Source organism: Lontra canadensis, unplaced genomic scaffold (genome assembly GCF_010015895.1).
Source record: "Lontra canadensis isolate GAN:19392208 unplaced genomic scaffold, GSC_riverotter_1.0 scaffold75, whole genome shotgun sequence".
Lineage (NCBI taxonomy): Eukaryota > Metazoa > Chordata > Mammalia > Carnivora > Mustelidae > Lontra > Lontra canadensis.
The window spans coordinates 315,918-330,267 of record NW_022631069.1 but is presented as its reverse complement, the minus strand read 5'-3'; the positions used below and the strand labels follow the sequence as shown (position 1 = coordinate 330,267).

Genomic DNA, 14,350 nt, shown 5'->3' with positions numbered 1-14,350 from the left:
TTGATATTCAAATTCTCCAAAGTCCCTTCCTGCTCAGTTTCTGTGAGTGCATGAGGGACTGAGGTGCCTGTTACACAGCCCTGTAACAGGGACTGCAGCTGAGACCTGACTTGGTCCCTTCTCTGTGTGTCTCCCACAGGAGGCTGAGCTGAGTCCACACTGAAAACAGAGAATGGAGAGAGGAGATGGAAGACAGGATATCAGCAAGTTTGGAAGATGAGAGTAACACAAAGAAGAACAAGGCAAAGGTGGAGCAGGTGGTTTCCAGAGGAGGGAAGAATAAACACAACTTGAGTCCAGAAAAATTAGGGTAAAACAAGGAATGCATACAGAAGCATCGAACTCTTCAGGGAGCAGCCTGAGCTGAGCGGGGAGGACTAGGAGAGTAATGTAGTCCGCAGTGAACCTGGGCCCCTGCCATGGAGCCTCAGAGGAGGGATTGGGATTCATTTGTACTTCGGGCAAGCACCAGTTCCCAGAGGAGGAGGATGTGACCACGAGGCTGTGCCCCAGACCCCTAGATTCAACCTTGGAGCTGCCCTTATGGTGGATGTCTTCCAAGTAAGTGTGGGCTTAGGGGGATCAGTGATGTTTGGATAAGAGTTGGAGAGGTCCATTCTTACTGCAGAGTATTGTTGTAAGGTCAGAAACCACCACAGTAGGGGACTCTTGCCTCTGAGACAGTGACAGCAATAATATTCTTCTGAATTTATGCTTGTAAAGGGCTTTATGCACAATGTAACTTGTCTATATGTTCAGTGTTTCATTTTCCTTAGCCCGTGTTAAGAACTGGGAATTCTGACATCAATAAGATTTCACTGAAGAGGTCATGCAGTGAGTGGGAGAATGGAAACAAAATCTCATAGCATGTGGGTATCTCAGTCCCTTGAGAGTCTGCCTTCAGTTCATGTCATAATCCCAGGTCCCAGGGATTAAGTCCCATGGTGAAGGGGAGGGGCAGGGGGGCTCCCTGCTCAGCAAAAGGGTGTGGGGGCTAGGCCAAGTACATCGAATCCTAATGACAGTGTGAGCCATTGAGAAGAATCCAAGAGGACAGTCCCTTCTTCATCAGAGCTCGCCAAAAGGGCATGTCATGGGACATCAAGCGTGTTGTGAGGCTCCTCTTTAAGGAAGGGGATTTGTTGCCTCCTGGGAGAAAGCAGAGAGCATTCCTGCAGGACATTTGGGCCAGGACTGCAGTTGTGATTGGAAATTTTTGACCACTTCTATTGGATCAGGGAAGGAATGTCTCTGAGAGCTTCCTCAGTGCTTGGCTTGGTCCTTGGAGCCATGAATACAGAGGTAAATACAACATTCTCCTCAGTCTCACAGGGCTTTCAGTCTAGTAACCAGAAGTCATGAGAAGTGTGGGTGTGGTGAGTTCCTGGGAGGAAGTGGCCAGTGCTGCCTGGGGATGACATCAGTGGTTGTCCTGGTCTCATGGTGTTTTTGACCAACTTGGCCCTGGGACCCTAGACTGCAACCAGATTTCAGCTTCTCGGGGCACTGCAAACACCTGGGTTCCACATTAGCCCAAAGCAGTCAATACTTCCAAGGTCTCCAGAGGAAACTGCTGGTATCAGTAGCTCCCCTCTCTGACTTGGCCAGCTGGAGAAATTGAGGCAAGTTCACAAAGTCTAATGGGGCATCCTTGCCATAATGATCAGTGATGTTCTGCCTTTCTCTTTGAGAACTTAAATGCTTTCCAGACTTCAGTATTCTCTCTCCATATAAAAATAATGTAAATATGGGTGCCCGGGTGGCTCAGTCATTGAGCCGCTACCTTCGGTTCAGGACTTGATCCCAGGGTGTTTGGATGGAGCCCCACATTGGGATCCCTGCTCAGTGGGGATCCTGCTTCTCCCTGGCCCACTCCCCCTGCTTGTGTTCCCTCTTTCACTGTATCTCTCTCTGACAAATATATAATTAAAGTCTTAAAAATATGTGAATAGTGGCCAGATTTTAGATCAAGTAACTGAAGTAAAAATGGAGGAAGGCAACTGCCAAGCTGCACTGACCATGTGCAGAAACTCTTACAACTGAAGATTAATAGAACAAATCACTTTTAATTTGCATTAACATATTTCTATAGTAATTCTGGAATAGGCAGTGTAAGTCTGCCACTTCATCTTTTTAACATTGTTTGGATACTTCAAGATCATTTGCGTTTCCATATACGTGTTTGGATCAGCTTATAAATGCTTACTTACTAAAGTATCTGCTGGAATGTTGATTGGCATTGTGCGAGATCTGTTGATCATTGCGGGAAGAATTGACATCTAAATCATAATGAGTCTTCCGATCCACAATAGATTTTATCTTTCTGTGTATTGAGGTCTTTAACTTCTCAAAGTAATGATCTGTAGTTTTCAGTGTCATGTTCTGACATGTTTTTTTTTTGTGTCTGATAAGACAATGCAATAGGAGAATTGGTGAAAAGATTGAAGAAGAAATACGTCACAAAAGAAGATATCTAAGTGGCCAGAAGCACTTGTGAGATGGTCCACCTGAAACCACTTAAAGAACAGAGTTGAACAAAAATTAAAATGGCTTCACTAATGTCTACAGGAGGCTCAATTTTAAACCAAGTGACCTTTTCTTCTCTTCTGCAAATCTCCCCTCCTTCCTTCTTAGCCTTCTGTTTTAGGAACTTGGTCCACTCTAAAACATGATGGGGGAGGCCAGAAATAGGCACACAACTTCTCTGGAAGCTGGCTAGATCCTGTATTTCCACATAAGTGCCCTCCCCACCCCTTCCTCCGGGGGCAGGGGGCTTCCACTTTTTGAGGACCTTAGCCTGCTGTAGCTTCCTTTGCCCTGGAAAGCTATCATTCCATATTATTGTAAACTCTGTCTTCATCTTATATTTTGGCTTGGCAGCACAGAGGTCAGTTTTGGACAGCATGCTCAGGCATCCAGAAGATCAATTAATACTGCATTGAATTACCGTTACACCTCCATCCCTGTGACTAAAATTATAAAGACTGAAAACACATGTGGTGAGGATGTAAAGGAACTGGACATTTCTTACACTTTTAGGAATGATAAATGGTCTAACTCCTGAGAAAAGCCGAGCCACAGGTAAACATTTACCAGTCATGTGAACAGGCATTCCTCTCCTAGGTGTTCAGACAATATGTCCACACCACACCCTGCACATGAATATTCATCACAGCTTTCTTCACAATGGCTACACCCTGGAAACTACATAGATGCCCATCAGTAGGTGAATGTACCGACAGACTATATCCATATAGGGGAATACTACTTAGCAAGGAAAATGAAAGGTACATCTGTGAAAATGCATTTCATTGTACCATTTATCTTAATTTTTATTTTGTTGGGAAAGCACTCAGACCGCATCTCTCCCTCTTACTCCTCCAGGAGAGAAGAACAGTCACTGATGGCAGTTGGCAGTTGTGGAAACAACACCTAAAGCCAGTTTCATGCTCTGGAGAGAACACTGGGCCTCCTCCTCATGGTTTTGGGTACTGTACACGTTCAGAGGAGCTTCTCTAGTAAGTAGCTATAGAAATGATTCCTGAAAGTATAGTCTTAATTGTACACTTTAAAGTGATGCTGTCTACTGTAGCTAAATTATACCTCCATAACACTCATGGAATAATCTATTCTATTTCTCCATACCAGTGAGCATTAAGAAAATGACATTTTTTAAAAAAGGAAATGAAATTCAATGAAGAGAACAGAGATTCATGCCGAACATCATTAAATGCATAAGAACACATATAACAAAGACCTCTGGAAACTATTGCTGGGATAAATTAGAGGCAATCTAAATAAATAGAACAACATCTATCCCATTCATAGATTAGAAGACTCCACATTGTTGGAATGCCAAATCAATTTTATTCTGACTCACATGGGAGAAGACACTTTGGGGGCAAATTTACAAGCTAATTCTAAAATGTATATGGAAATCAAGGTACTTAGAATAGCAAGACGATCTTGAAGACTTAAACTGGAGAAACGTTCTAAACTTCAAAGTTCACCATAAAGCTGCGATAATTAAAGCACTACATTATGGTGTAAGTAAACACAATGTAATTATATGAACATGAGAGAGTATTGAGTAAAAAATTTCCCCATACATGTAAACAATTTTTAACTTTTTTTCAATTTTTTTATTTCTTTTCAGCATAACAGAATTCATTGTGCTCCATGCAACCCAGTGCTCCATGCAATATGTGCCCTCCAAAGTAATCTCTACATCCAACATGGGGCTCAAACCCACAACTCTGAGATCAAATGTCGCTTGCTCCACCTATTGAGCCACCCAGACACCCATCAATTATTTGATTTTTAAAATAAGGTCACAGGTACACTTCACCCGAATAACGAAAGACTTACCCTGAAAGTAACTGGAATGAATGAACATCTACTTAAAAATAAGTTAATATTAAAACCCACTTTGCACTATATATCGATATTAATTGGAGATGTGAAAGCAAATTTTTTAAAGATTTTATTTATTTGTTTGTCAGAGAAAGAGATAGAGAGAGAGAGAGCGCGCGCAAGCACAGGCAGGGAGAGAGGCAGGCGGAGGGAGAAGCAGGCTTCCTGCTGAGCAGGGATCCCGATATGTGACTCAATCCCAGGATCCTGGGATCATGACCCCAGCCGAAGGCAGATGCCCAACCAACTGAGCCACCCAGGTGCCCAAAAGTATTTTTATTAAGCATGGTGTCTCACATAAACAGCCAGTGTTTACAACATGATGCTCTTAGCGTGTTGTGAAGAAATTTTTCAAATGAAAAAATTTAATCCCAGAGGTTTGGGGCAGAAATCAGGTCTAGGTAAAAGAAACACCCACACGGAAAGCTATAAGAGTGAATTGGAAAATGTGGGCATGGGGTTTGGTGTAGAAGGGGACTTTTCCTGAGACCTGGCTCCAGCCCACATAGCAAGGGGTCCTTGGGCCAGTCTCAGGGGAACTGGGACTTAGTTTCTTCATCTGCCAACCAGGAAAAAGGGAAGCTTCCATTAACAAGTTGATTGTGAAGAAGAAAAGTCCTAATATATATGAAATCATCAATCTCAAGAACTGTAAGAGACATCCCTGATCTCAGGGAGTTTCCAAACTGGCTAAACCCCTGACTTTCATAAGTAGATTTCAGAGCCCACATAAGCCTGCTGAATCAAAAACCAGATCTAAGAGGTTGCACTTGTACTAACTCTCCCAGGCTGTTCTGACATAACGATCAATTTATGAGTAGGAAACACTGAGTCGTATAACTTTAATCTAAAACAGCAAAGTAGGAATAGCAGAACGAGGATATCTTCAACCCAGTCTCTTTGACAGAGGAGAAAAGGTGGAGGACTCTCAAATGGAAGGAGACTTGGCCCATCTGACCCCGTTTTAACTTCCTCCAGTTGACTGCAGAGACACAAACCTTTGGAGACGTATGACTCAGGCACCTGACAGTCCACCTTGAAAACTGTCAGAGCCCGAATTTCTCATTCAACGTTTCTTTGAAAGGAAGTGAAATTTACCTGTTTTTGCTCTTTGCTGGGACTGATTGTCTTGGTTTCTTGACTTACAAAAATGAATCCTCTCTGTCATATTTCTATTATTGGAAACTTCCAGTTTTACAGATAATCATACCACCTAATAAGGAACCAGAAAGTTCCAACAAAATCCAAAGAAAACTGACAGAATGAGAGAAGATACTTGCAAATGTCTTATCAGATAAAGGGCTAGTATCCAAAAGCCATAAAGAACTTACCAAACTGAACACCCAAAGAACAAATAATCTAATCAAGAAATGGGCAGGAGATACGAACAGACATTTCTGTAAAGAAGACATCCAGATGGCCAACGGACACATGAAAAGATGCTCAACATCACTCGGCATCAGGAAAATACAAAGCAAATCCTCAATGAGATACCATCTCGCACCAGCATTAAAGGTTAAAATTAACAAGTCAGGAAATGACAGGTGTTGGCAAGGATGTGGAGAAAGGGGAACCCTCTTACACTGTTAATGGGAATGCAAGCTGGTGCCACCACTCTGGAAAACAGTATGGAACAAAAGCTGAAAATAGGGCTACCGAATGACCCAGCAATTGCACTCCTGGGTGTTTCCCTGAAAGATGCAAATGTAGTGATCCAAAGGGATACTTGCACACCAATGGTTATAGATGCAACTTCCAAAACAGGTAAACTATGGAAAGAGCCCAGATGTCCATCGACAGATGAAGGGATAAAGAAGCTGTGAGATTATATATATATATATATATATATATATATATATATATATATATGGCTACTAAAAATGGAATCTTGCTATGTCTCCAAAGGCAAAGGAAACAAAAGCGAAAATGAATTTTTGGGACTTCATCAAGATCAAAAGCCTCTGCACAGCAAAGGAAACAGTGAACAAAACAAAGAGGCAACCCACGGAATGGGAGAAGATATTTGCAAATGACAGTACAGACAAAAGGTTGATATCCAGGATCTATAATGAATTCCTGAAACTCAACACACACAAAACAGACAATCATATCAAAAAATGGGCAGAAGATATGAACAGACCCTTCTCCAATGAAGACATACAAATGGCTATCAGACACATGAAAAAATGTTCATCATCACTAGCCATCAGGCAGATTCAAATGAAAACCACATTGAGATACCACCTTACACCAGTTAGAATGACCAAAATTAGCAAGACAGGAAACAACATGTGTTGGAGGGGATGTGGAGAAAGGGGAACCCTCTTAGACTGTTGGTGGGAATGCAAGTTGGTACAGCCACTTTGGAGAACAGTGTGGAGATTCCTCAAGAAATTAAAAATAGAGCTTCCCTATGACCCTGCCATTGCATAACTGGGTATTTACCCCAAAGATTCAGATGTAGTGAAAAGAAGGGCCATCTGTACCCCAATGTTTATAGCAGCAATGGCCACGGTCGCCAAACTGTGGAAAGAACCAAGATGCCCTTCAACGGACGAATGGATAAGGAAGATGTGGTCCATATACACTATGGAGTATTATGCCTCCATCAGAAAGGATGAATACCCAACTTTTGTAGCAACATGGATGGGACTGGAAGAGATTATGCTGAGTGAAATAAGTCAAGCAGAGAGAGTCAGTTATCATATGGTTTCACTTATTTGTGGAGCATAACAAATAGCGTGGAGGACAAGGGGAGATGGAGAGGAGAAGGGAGTTGAGGGAAATTGGAAGGGGAGGTGAACCATGAGAGACTATGGACTCTGAAAAGCAATCTGAGGGTTTTGAAGGGGTGGGGGGTGGGAGGTTGGGGGAACCAGGTGGTGGGTATTAGAATGGGCACGGATTGCATGGAGCACTGGGTGTGGTGCAAAAAACAGTGAATACTGTTACGCTGAAAAGAAATAAAAAAATTAAAAAAAAATGGAATCTTGCCATTTGCAACAATGTATATGCTAAGCGATATGTCAGTCAGAGAAAGACCATTATCATATGATCTCACAGATATGTGGAATTTAATAAACAAAACAGAGGATCATAGGGGAAGAGAGGAAAAAAATAATGAAGGTGATGCCAGAGAGGGAAACAAACCATAAGAGACTCTTCCTCATAAGAAACCAACTGAGGGTTGCTGGACAGAAGTGGGTAGAGGATGGGGTAAGTGGGTGATAGACATCGGGGAGGCTATGTGTTGTAATGAGCACTGGGTATTATAGAAGACTGATGAATCAGAGACCTGTACCCCTGAATCAAATAATACATTGTATGTTAACTAACTGAATTTAAATTTAAAAAAAGAATTAAAAAATTAAATTGAATAAAAGAAAGAGAGAACATTTGGGTACTCAATGAAAAAAAAAAAAAATAGAAGAAGCCAGAAAGTTCAGGATAGTCCAGCCCAGTAGATCACAGTCGTGAGACTTTAGACACCCCGATTAAAGAGAAATTATCCCTTCCTGGCATTTGATGTCATGCCAACTTCAGTGAGGTGGGACAGAAGCTACCAGTTCCAAGGGAAAGATGGGTCATTCTTGTCTCCAGACCATCTCACGTCCTGACACCAAAAACCTTTTCAGGGAGCTTTTGGAGGAGCCCAGCCATCACTAGAAATGGTTTAGTAGAATGAAGAGGGGCTCTGCCAGCAAAGCCAGGTCACATAGAGGTGGATTAAATGGGATGAACGCATGATAAAGACAAAACATATTTCTCTTACTATTCCCAAAGAGAAAGCAATAACTTACTTGCACTTCTACTGTTTCATCTCATTAAGTCAATTTTTACTATGGCTGAATAAATTATTTTAATGTTTCTCCTCAGGATTCCTATTCTTTGTTTATAGACAATAATACTACCTCATGTGATTATGGTGAAATAAAATGCCATAACATATGTACAGTGATTAGCAAAATGCTTAGCACAATATGCCTCAGTGAACTATTGTTGTTATGATCATTTTGTTTTCCTTTTGAGAGAGCAAGAGTGAACATACTGGTGGGAGTGGGGGGAGAAGACTGAAGGGGCAGAGGGACAGGGAGAGAGAAAACCTAAAGCAGGATCCACGCCTAGCACAGAGCCCCAAAGGATCATGAGACTTGAGATCTTGAGACTTGAGGCCCTGAGATCCTGACTTGAGCCGAATTCAGGAGTTGGATGCTCAGCTTACTAAGCCATGCAGGTGCCCCTCTTATAGGAACTTTTATTAGTGCTGCAAAACACTCATGCCTGTGTGACTTCAAGTAAGTCATATAACTTCTGTGAGCCTTCATTTTCATCACTTTTCAGGGGAGGGGATTTGACAGCTTTTCCTTCCAGAGAAAGTCAGGTACTATCAACATGAGAAAATAGGTTTCTTGAAAGGTATTTCTTCCTGGTCTCCAGAGACTCATCTAGTAAGAAGAAGCTATGGCCAAGGTGTTCTCCTCTAGGATCTTGATGGCTTCCTATCTAACGTTTAGGTATTTCATCCATTTTGAATTTATTTTTGTATATGTGTTAGGAAGTGGTCCAGTTTCATTCATTTGCATGTAGCTGTCCAGGTTTCCCAACAGCATTTATTGAAGAGACTCTTTTTTCCATTGGAGAGTCTTTCCTGCTTTGCCAAAGATTAGCTGGCCAGGTAGATGTGGGTCCATTTCTGGGGTCTCTATTCTGTTCCATTGATGTATGTGTTTGTTTTTGTGTCTGTACCGTACTGTCTTGATGAATGAAGCTTTGTATTGTAGCTTTAAGTGTGGAATCTGATGCCTCCAGCTTTGCATTTCTTTTTCAGGATTGCTTTGGCTGTTCAGGGTTTTTTGTGGTTCCATCAAAATGTTAAGATTGGTTTTTCTACGGAGCACTGGGTGTGGTGCATAAACAATGAATTCTAGAACACTGAAAAGAAAAAAAAAGATTGTTGTTCTAGGTCTGTGAAAAATGCTGGTGGTATTTTAATAGGGATTGCATTAAATGTGTAGATTGTTTTGGGTCCTATAGACGTTTTCACAATAGTTGTTTTTCCAGTCCATGAGCGTGGGATGTTTTTCCATTTCTTTTTGTCCTGCTCAGTTTCTTTTATAAGTGTTCTGTAGTCTTCAGAGTAGAGATGTTTTACTTCTTTGATTAATTATATTCTAGGTGTCTTATAGCCTTTGGTACAATTGTAAATGGGATCCATTCCTCCATTTCTCTTTCTGCTGCTTCATTATTGGTGCATAGAAATGCAGCCAATTTCCATACATTGACTTTACATCCTGCAAGGTTACTGAATTCATGTATCCATTGTAGCAATGATGTGGGTGGGGCTAGAGTGTATGATGCTGAGAGAAATAAGTCATTCAGAGAAAGACAAATACCATAGGATTTCACTCACCTAAGGAATTAAAGAAACAAAATGGATGAACATGGGGAGGAAGAAAAGAGAAAGGCCAGCCATATACCAGACTTTTAACTCTAGAGAATAAACTGATGATCACTGGACGGGAGGTAGGCAAGGAGGTGGATTAAATGGATGATGGGCATCAAGGAGGGCACTTGTTGGGATGAGCACTGGGTGTTATATGGAAGTGATGAATCACTAAATTCTATTCCTGAAGCTAATATTATACTCTATTTTAACTAACTGGAATTTAAGTAAAAACTTGAAATGAAAAAAAAAAAAAGTCCTTGCTGAATCTCACAGAGTAATATCATTATGCAGTGTGCTTGGAGACTGCCATGGGGTGGGGGTGAAGATAAGCTTTCAGAAGTGGTTGCTCCAGTCCTCTGTCCTCTACTTTGAATGCTCAGTGCCATCTGGCCAAACCCATGCACCATCAACTCAAGGAAGTCCAACCACTAAATTGAAGAGATTGATGCCGTCGATGCACAATGAACAACCCTTTAGAATTTTGGGGGGAAAAAAAAGACAGTTTTACTTGAGCCCAGATTAAGACAGCTGTGTGGGATAGGCAGTTCACAAAGAAGAGAGTGTTCTGTCAAAGGAACTTTTGTGTTGGGGTATATCCATTTTTTTTTTTTACATAAAAAGTTGCAAATTGTTAGACAAAAGACATTGTAGAAAGACATTGCAGTTCCCCATGTTAAGCTTCTACCATATGCAGGGCTGTATGGCTTTAATGTCATGGGAACCAGGGAAATATCTTCCTTTTTCTTCTGTTTTCCCAAATGCTCCTTTTGGGTTATTTTCTTTTATCAAGCAAATGTACATTGTGTGCTCGATGTAGAGAGAGATCCCCTTCTTTGAGTTTCCATGGACTCCTTTTGACTTTTGGCAAATGTGAAAGCATTGCTTCTTTGGGGAGCCCAGGAGCAGAACCCACAAACACTAAAAGTTGACAATTTCCTTTTTTGGTGCTACAGAAACGTCTTATAAGTCTTTGGCTCATCAGATCTAGGAGGGATCCTGTGCTGAGAAAGTGAGGATATGCTTCAGGGCATCACTTTCCCCTGCCTGCCTGTTTCTCTCTTCTCAGCCTCAGATTCTATGTCATTTAACACCACTGCACACAACCATAGTGGGTATCATCCATCACTGAGCCATGACCTTGAGCTTTCTGTGTTTGGTTAGAGGAATACAACCTCAGATGAATGCCATGAGATCAAGTCAAAAGAACCTATCAAGCAGTGCTCCATCTTTTAAAAATTGTTTTTCTTCTTTGAAACTTGAATTTCAGTATAGTTATCTTAACAGTGTTAACATAAGTTTCAGGGGTATAGTGTGATGATTGAACATTTCCGTACATTGCCCAGTGCTCATTCACACAAGTACACCTCTTAACCCCCATCACCTTCACCCATTCCGTGGCCCCCCTCCCCTCTGGCTACCACCACTTTGTTCTCTATCGTCAAGAGTCTGTTTCTTGGTTTGTCTCTCTTCATTTTCTTTTGCTTTGCTTATATATTTTTGTTTCTTACGTTCCACATACGCGTGAAATCATATGATATTTATCTATCTCTGACTGACTTAATTCACTTAGTATAATACGCTCTAGATCCATCTGTCTCATTTCAAATGGCAAGACGTTATTCTTTTCTATGGCTGAATAATATTCCGTGGTAGAAATATACCACATTGTATTCACCAATCATCTGTGGATGGACATCCGGGCTCTTTCCATAATTCGGTTATGCATGTCTTCCTGCTAATTAGTGTTTATGTATTTCCGGGAGTCGATATCCAGTAGTAGGATTATTAGATGTTAGGGTAGTTCTGTTTTTACCTTTTTGAGGAACCTCCATACCTTTTTCCACAATGGCTACACCGTTTGTGTTCCCACCAATATGGCAAGAGGTTTCCCTTTCCTCCACAGCCTTGCCCACACTTGTTGTTTCTTATATTTTTTATTTTAGCCATTCTGACAGGTGTGAGTTGATATCTCAGTGGCTCTTTTTTTTTTTTCTTAAAGTTTTTACCTACTTATTTGAGACAGAGAGCATAAGTGGGGAGGAGTCAGAGAAGGAGAAGCAAGCTCCCCACTGAGCAGGGAGTCTGATGGGGGACTCGATCCCAGTGAAATGTGGTCCTTATGACTAATCAAAACAGCAAGGAAAGCAACTCACACACAGAGGAGTCATCTAGGATTTAGGGATGTTAAGTTCGTGAGGAACCTCCGTACTGTTTTCCAGAGTGGCTGCACCAGTTTGCATTCCCACCGAGAGTGTCAGAGGGTTCCCCTTTCTCTGTATTCTTGCCAACATCTATTGTTTCCTGAGTTGTTAATTGTAGGCATTCTGACAGATGTGAGGTGATATCTCACTGTGGTTCTGATTTGTATTTCGCTGCTAGGGCACTCTATTTTTAAGACTCAGTAAAAACTCATTGTGCAAGTACTTTCTATTCAGCTAGGATGCCCATGTATGCAGGCAGTAGAAAAAGAGTATTCAATATGGAACACTCAGAGAGTCCTGATTCCATCACTAGGACTCCTTTGAAGGTGAACTTCCCCCAATAAGAGATGACAGGGGAAACTTTGACTTTCAAACAGCTGGTCACTGTTGAATAGACTTAATTGTAGCTGTAAAACAAAACTCTGGGAGTGAAGTAGGTGGGAAAAATAGGATGTCAACAACAACTGTTTCACTGGGTGGAAACAGTAGAATATGAAGTGTCAGGTTAAGACAGAAGGAAAGAGAAAATACAATAATGTCAAAAATTTGAGGTCTAGAGATCCCTTAAAACTCAGAAACTGAATGGGGAAAGTTTGACAAGCTAATATGGAAGCAAACATGTCCAAAAACTTTCAGTGCAATGCTCAGCCCTACATATATGACCTTCCTGAACAGCAGACTCAGATAGAGGTACTCAGGTGCACATGCAGAAAAGAAAAAAAATACCACAGAGAGACAAACAGAAAAATTTCCTCCCCGTAGGGGAAGTAGAGCCTAAAAGTGATGGAGACTCAGTATACATTTGACGATGAGAACCAAGAATATTTCCATTACCGTATATCCAGATCCACGAAATCACCATGATAGGAACAGATTAGAGCATCAAATGTCAGTAATTCATAAGTTCACCGTGATTGTCCAAACAAAAAACTTTAATGATATAGAAGGGGGACGGAATGTTCTTTTCCATGGTGCAATGCCAGCAAATACACATTGTATAGATATCAAAAAAGTTAGAATTCTTCCAATGTACAAACACAGATAGGGTTATGAGGCACCACCAGAATCATTAAAAGATGGCGACATTTTAGAGAAAGACTTTAGAGAAGAGGCTCTTCATGCATCCACAGAGTACACCACTTACCCAATTCCTAATTTTTAGAAAGAAATTTTTGTGTCTTGCTGTGAACAGATCTGACAGGCCCTCCATAGCAAAGTAACCGAAGCTGCTCTCCCAAGAATGGTGAAGGGCAAACTGGACACTCTTGGTCTCCAGGGAGGCTGAGCTGGGACGCACACAGCATTAACTACGGAGTGTCCTGGCCAAAGGCATAGGCTGGATTTAATCAGGAGGGACTGATCAGACAACTTCAGGAGGTATGCCATTAAGCTAGACATCTGACCTGTCCCCTACAAACAAGGAAATGTCACCACCACCAGAGACAGCCACCTAAAGGTGAGGAGGTATTTTGGGTTCCAAAGGAATAGAAAACTACAGCAACACATTCTTTTAGTCCTTTGGAACCCAACATATCTCTGCTCCATTTTGTTGTCTCTTATTTGTGGTGACATTGACTTTTGAAGAATGACAGACCCGTCATCCGGTTCAATGGTCTGCATCCTGAAGGTGTCTGATAACTCCCTCGTGCTCAAATTCAGACTAAACCTCTCCAGCAAGAACATCGCATAGTTAATGCTATCTGCTTCTCACACAGTCCAGTTGGTGGCCCAGAATGTCCATTAAGACATGTAGTCTTTTTCCATGGTGCTCCGGATTCCAGTTCTCTGTACGATGGAGTTGAGAGCAGCAAGACTGAAGGCCTCAGGAAACTGGGTGGGATCTAGGCAGGTACTGGTCTCCTGAGGGATTTATCACAACTGGAACTTGTAAGGGCCTACTTAGCCAGAGCGAGCCATTTTGTTGTTTATGCAGTAAACTTAGATTGACCCTGCACCCCCAGAGGAACTTACTTAGAAACAAGTCTGGGAAACCAGAAAATATATGACCGACCAGCCCCTGATAACAGAGCCCACATACCAGGATGTGTCAGGTCAGGGGGAGGTAACAGAGCCCAGAATACAAGGATGAGCCAAGCCAGGTGGAGACATCCAATCAGGAAAGCACCTCCCTAACCACCCAAGAATGTGGGCCCTGCCTTTTGGGTGCCAATTCTGACCAGAGTGATAGGCTAGTTCAAATAACTACTATAGGGTGAATTGTAATTCAGTTGGCCACCTGTGTTGGCCAGGCTCGACCACATGGCCTTTGCTCTATAAAAGTTAGTCTGTG

General features: G+C 41.7%; 1 non-coding gene across 1 annotated transcript; it reads right to left on the bottom strand.

The window, feature by feature from the left end:
- Window positions 1–3,347: 3,347 nt before the first annotated feature.
- On the bottom strand, window positions 3,348–3,557 carry LOC116881659. Its single transcript, XR_004385463.1, has one exon. It is a non-coding gene; the product is annotated as a small nucleolar RNA U3 (small nucleolar RNA).
- Window positions 3,558–14,350: the final 10,793 nt, after the last annotated feature.